Source organism: Colias philodice, chromosome 31, assembly GCF_061535455.1.
Source record: "Colias philodice isolate Cphi_HAF_F1 chromosome 31, ilColPhil1 Martin Lab GWU primary, whole genome shotgun sequence".
NCBI classification, from domain to species: Eukaryota; Metazoa; Arthropoda; class Insecta; order Lepidoptera; family Pieridae; genus Colias; species Colias philodice.
The window spans coordinates 4171719-4178032 of record NC_143116.1 but is presented as its reverse complement, the minus strand read 5'-3'; the positions used below and the strand labels follow the sequence as shown (position 1 = coordinate 4178032).

The window sequence follows — 6314 nt, the reverse complement described above, 5'->3', positions numbered from 1 at the left end:
ATCAAATTTACTTACATAAAATCGACCGGAAACAAATCTCGATTGATCGAAACAAACATACCATCAAAAGAAATTTTTATCAGGATCCGGTCGAAAATTTCTTTGGGAATATCAGAAGCTACGGGGCGAGAAATAATGCACCTAATTCGGTAGCTTTTGAAGGTGCTTTTAAGGCACTACTGTAAAATAATTATAGTTCCCCTCATTCAGGCAGAGCAAACTGCGAGGAAGACTCTAACAAATGTCTTCAAACATTAGAGTTTTTTTTAACAGAAAAGTCAACGCCCCATGCTTTTGATGCTCCCAAAGAAAACGAGGCCATCGAGTATAATGAAAATGTTTTAAATGTTAGTAGAGAAAGTGATGCAGGCCAAAGAAATTATGTATGTGGCTGGGTCCTGTCGAAATGTTTAAAAAATATTGTAAAAAATTGTAAAAACTGCAGACAAAACCTTATAGATCATGGGGACAATCATGGTAGAAATAAATTCATTAGAGCCAAAGAATACGCTAACAAGAAATGGTTATGTTACCCAAGTGAAGAGCTAGAAAATAGCTTTCATTAATATTATATAATGTACTAAATCCATACTAATATTATAAATGCGAAAGTAACTCTGTCTGTCTGTCTCAATCACGCCTTAACTACTGAACCAATTTGCACGAAATTTGGTATAGAGATATTTTGATACCCGAGAAAGGACATAGGATAGGTTTTATCCCGGAAATCCTACGGGAACGGGTTTTTCTTTTATAACGCGGGCGAAGCCGCGGGCGGAAAGCTAGTACTAAATATTATTTAAAAAATAATGTACCGAAACAGAACATTAAAAGAAATATCAAATTGTTTGCTGATGTGATGGTTGAATATCCTTTTAACTGCACCACGCATATTGAAAAATTAAAAGAATATTTTATAAAAGTTACTATTAATGTTTTATTATATAGCTGGTGTAGATTGATCAATCGAATTTTGTCCGGAAAGTTAAATTATGTAGGTGACGATGAAACTAAAATAGCTGCTCAAAAATATTATGACAAACATAAACATTATAAAAATAAAAAGTAATGTGTTAACACTGCCTTTTATTTCTATTATCTTTTTAACTCCCGATTTATAAAACTCTATGTTGTAAGTAACGAAATGAAATAACTTTGCACTTCAAAACAACTGAATGCTCCTTACAGAAAATAAAGTGCAGAATTAATTTCATTTCGTTATTTATGACATAGAACTTACAATAAAAAATATTTTGAAGCGGCCATATTGCCGCCGCCGTAGTTTGGAAACAAGTTTCAGATGGCGTTGACTGTCAAACAGTCTGCCCAAAAATGCTCAAAGAGGGCTCTCTACCCTATTTATTATTATACTCTTTGGTAATGGCGGCCATCCATACTCTTTAAATAATGATGGCGGCCTCATTGAAGCGACAGTGTGACCAGTGCAAATATTTTTATATTTTTGCATATGGGAATACTGATACAATAGCAACGCACACATACATATTTTAGCATGTGTGCAGAGTAAAAAATAAGTCATAGAAGTTAAGAGGTTGCTCCGGCGTATACGTCAAGATGATGCACTCGGTGCTGATAAGAAGCCCGTCATCTATTTGGATGAGACGTGGATCCACTTGCATTACACTGTTGCCAAGTGTTGGCAGTCTAGTGAGACCACTGGGGTCCTTAAAAATACGAGTGCTGGATCGCGTTGGATCATTGCCCATGCCGGAGGTGAAACGGGATTCGTGGACGGAGCTTTCCTTATGTTCAAAGCGAAAACAAAAACGGGCGATTATCACGACCAGATGAACGGTGATAATTTTATGAAATGGCTAACCCAGCAGCTGTTACCAAACATGCCCAAAAACTGCCTAGTCGTAATTGACAACGCTCCTTACCACAGTTTCGAAGAAAATAAGCCACCGACTATGAACGCAAGGAAGGTTTGCCTGCCACGGCCATGAAGTTTTGCGTTTGCCACCATATAATTGTGATCTCAATCCCATAGAATACATATGGCATTTAATAAAAAGGCGTGTAGCAGACAAAAATGTAAGCCAGTTAGCCAGCGAGATTGAGGCTCTGACAAGAGAGGCTGTAGCTTCAATCACAGTAGATGACTGGAGACGGGAGATAAATCATGTAAAAAGACTTGAAGCAAATTATGCTGAAATTGAGCGGCTCGAAGACGATGACTTCAGTTTCATTATAAATACAGGTAACTATAATTTTAGATACTTCTGAAAAAATAAAAAAGTGAATAATAGAGTTTGAGTTTAAATTAATCATGTTTTCTCTTATTACAGGCGGAGATAGCAGTGACAGCGACAGCAATGAAGATTCAGAATACGACGACGATGACGCTGTTTAGTGGTGTAGAGGAAATATTATCCGATTGATAAAAACTGAAATAATATATATGTTTTTTTTTATATACGTGCTTTTATTTTCAAATCCTACTCATTCATAATAAATTTGGCGTGAAATGTATTAGAAATACCAACAAAGCGTACATTAAATATTTAAACTGAATATAATTTCTTTATTGATTTTTTTGCACACCATACGCTTTGGTAATGAAGTTAGCGCGTATTACTGAACAATATGGCGTCTTGACAGTCCTATTCTTATTTAGCACGCATAGTAGTAATTGTTTTCTCTTTGCTCCACTGCCCGGAAGAAATGAAAGTGTTTCATACGTATTTCTTGGCGACGGTGCTTTTGCTTTACATAAACATATTATATTGAAACCTTTTGCAGGTAATCATAGTTTCGGCACAAAAGAACGTACTTTTAATTACAAACTTGCTAGTAGTCGCGTTGTTGTAGAAAATACCTTCGGCGTTTTAACATCAGCTTTCAGAATTAAAAAAAAAACCAATAGAAATCGAAATAGAAAAAGTGCCTCTTGTAACTATGACCTGTATTTTGTTACATAATTTTTTAAGAAACAGTCAAGACTCTCGGGACATCTATACTCGACCCGGATCATTCGATTCTTCTGACGAATCACATACTGAAGCTGGAGGAATAGCATTACAACAGATACCCAGACGCTCTTCAAGGGATATTACCGTAATTAGAAACGAATTTGCTGATTATTTTCAAAATCTGAATCAACAACAGTAAAACAACACGTATGTCACACTCGCAAACACGTGCACATTTTATTGTTATCACAAGTAAACTTTTTAAATTTGTTTAATCTATATATAATATATATATAAAACTCAAAGGTGACTGATATAGTGATCTATCAACGCACAGCCCAAACCACTGGACGTATCGGGCGGGCTGAAATTTGGTATGCAGGTAGATGTTAGTACGTAGGCATCCGCTAAGAAAGGATTTCCCGAAATTCTTGCGGGAACGGGGAAAAACGGGGATGCACGTACAAAGTTGTGGGCGGAAAGCTAGTAAGAAATAAATAACTTACAACGTCTTCTGTATTCATTGTTTTCTTTACATCATAATCTGATCCTAAAAACAATTCCATGGCGTCGTAGGCAAACCATGATGGTTGGTAAATATATTCAGGCGAGGAGCCAGAACGCATGGTTGCTTTTTCTTTAATTAATGGCCTAAAAGATGCCATCAAATATTTTTTTTTGGCTTTGAGCTCTTCAACGCCAATGCTCATGATTTTTGAAAGTCTTACCCAAGCATCGTGTACCTAAAAAATAATAATTAATAATTAAATTAGAAATAAATCGATTAGCCGACTATAAGTGCAGGCAAACTATATATATGTATATACTAGCTGACCCGGCAGACTCCGTACTGCCTCATCGATAAATAAAAGACCTAATCTTTTGTATAAAATGATTCTAAAACAAACAAATCGAATACGTATTTAATAAAAAAAGCATTTATTGAATAAAGCATGAAGTTTTATTATTATTTTCGATACATCATGTTGCTTACTTACAAAACAGAGTTTTCCTGAAATACTGGCTATTTATAAGGTTTATTTGATATTCACAGACACACACTGTTAAAATACAGTCTGTTTATTAATTTAAAGCTTTCTCATAAACTATATTTTTTGTTTTATTTTGTGGTGCGTAAATAAACAAAGAAGACGGTTTTTCGACGCGCGAACACGTGACGTATAATTGTCCATGCGCGAAACAGGGAAACTCCAAGTTGATTCCACAAATTCCTAATGGTTAGGGAGCCAGCAGCAGATTTTATGACCAAGTTCCTCTCAAGCGGTAATTTGTAAAATGCATCAAAGTATAGTATTATGAAGCCTCGTGAACGTCAGCTGGAGCTCGGTTGGGGGGATGAGCGGCTGTAGCCTCCCACGCACGTAGGAAAAAAAAATATATTCAGTCATTTCCTCTCAGCTAAAAATTTGTCAAATTGTAGCTAACCCAATATCTCAACGAAAAAAAATAATCAGCTGGTTACAACGTGGTGTATTGTACGTCAGCTGGTGTCTCGAACATGAAAAAAGAACAATTATTTTCCGTGATTTCCTCTCAAACAAAAATTTACCTGATGATAGCTTATATGTAACTGTGGATAAATATATAAGTCAGCTGGCTGTATCTTGGTGGAAAAACCGTCAGCTGATACTTTGAAAGTTATTACATAGGAGTTAGACAGAAGCATCTATTGCCAATTTATATGCATCAGCTGACTAGGTTTTCCTCAACTTATTGCTAGCTGATTTTTTTTATTTATCGCATCAGTATATTAACAATCAGCTCACAAATTTTCATCTGAGAGGAAATGACGTATCTTTAATTATTCGACATTGCGCTTCAATATAAGAGTTAAGTTGAAATAAACATTCAGTATCAATATTTTTGAAACGAATAAGTATGTAATCAAATAATTTTATATATTTAAATAATTAAATAATCAATTAGCAATAAATGAACTAGTTACTCGATAAATAATATCACTACATAGTATAAAACAAAGTCGCTTTCCCTGTCCCTATGTCCCTATGTCCCTTTGTACGCTTAAATCTTTGAAACTACGCAACGGATTTTGATGCGGTTTTTTTTAATAGATAGAGTGTTTCAAGAGGAAGGTTTATATGTATAATAACATCCATTAAATAGTGGAGAAGTACTGTTATTTTTGAGGTTTCTAATGTGATGTCGTAAAAATTACATTTTTTCCGCTTACATTGCAAACGCAGGCTGAACCCTACGAGTTTTATCAAAATAATGTACTAAGTATTATACACATTGAAAAGGTCTACAGAAAAGTCCGCGAAGGTATATGTCTATCTCTTATGGATAACCCACAATAACTTTTTTTTGTCATTTACTTTTTACGACAAATAATGGCTAATTTTCGATGCGATTTTAACCAATACAGCATTAATCCTTAACCAATTAAATACCTTCAATACATTGTTCATTTAATATAGATCTATATGGCCCTTTACACCGTATGATTTAAGTGAATATTTTCAAAGATATTACAGATTTAAAATTTGCGGGACGTAGCGTTTGCGGCGGTACCGGCCGGCCGCCCGACTATCTATTTTATACCCGTGCGAAGCCGGAGCGGTCAGCGGGCCGCTATGTTTTTATATACAACCTTCACAGTTTTTCTAAGTAGTGTATTTAGTATCAGCATTGCACCCGAATTCAACACGAATCCAACGAGCCCAAACTCGATACCTAAAGTTGAGTCAATATATTACCGAGTTCCTATGGCCACCTTCCGATTCCATCATCAAATCAGCTCTATATCATGATAATGTTTCATCGCTATCCAATTTACATACGTATACAAAATTTCTGCTCAATCGGTTACCAGGAAGTGAATCAACTTTACTTGCTTCATTTCAATTAAGTCATCGAGATTAGACAAAAATGCTCATAAAATAAAAACTACTGGGCCTATCCGAATAAATCCGAATCCGAATTTTTATGGGACCAATTCGACACCATTCCGCATCAAACAAAAAAAAAAGAATCACGTCAATCGTTTCAGAAACCTCGGAGTAATCGGTGAACATACATAAAAAAAAAACATACCGGCCGAAATGATAACCTCCTCCTTTTTTTTGAAGTCGGTTAAAAAATCAGCTAGCAATAAGTTGAGGAAAACCTAGTCAGCTGATGCATATAAATTGGCAATAGATGCTTCTGTCTAACTCCTATGTAATAACTTTCAAAGTATCAGCTGACGGTTTTTCCACCAAGATACAGCCAGCTGACTTATATATTTATCCACAGTTACATATAAGCTATCATCAGGTAAATTTTTGTTTGAGAGGAAATCACGGAAAATAATTGTTCTTTTTTCATGTTCGAGACACCAGCTGACGTATAATACACCAC

At 35.3% G+C, this 6314-nt stretch overlaps 1 long non-coding RNA gene across 1 annotated transcript; it reads left to right on the top strand.

Annotated features, from left to right (window-relative positions):
• Positions 1-73: 73 nt before the first annotated feature.
• On the top strand, positions 74-2441 carry LOC149475222 (uncharacterized). Its single transcript, XR_016318116.1, has 3 exons — positions 74-577; positions 787-2221; positions 2310-2441. It is a non-coding gene; the product is annotated as an uncharacterized LOC149475222 (long non-coding RNA).
• Positions 2442-6314: the final 3873 nt, after the last annotated feature.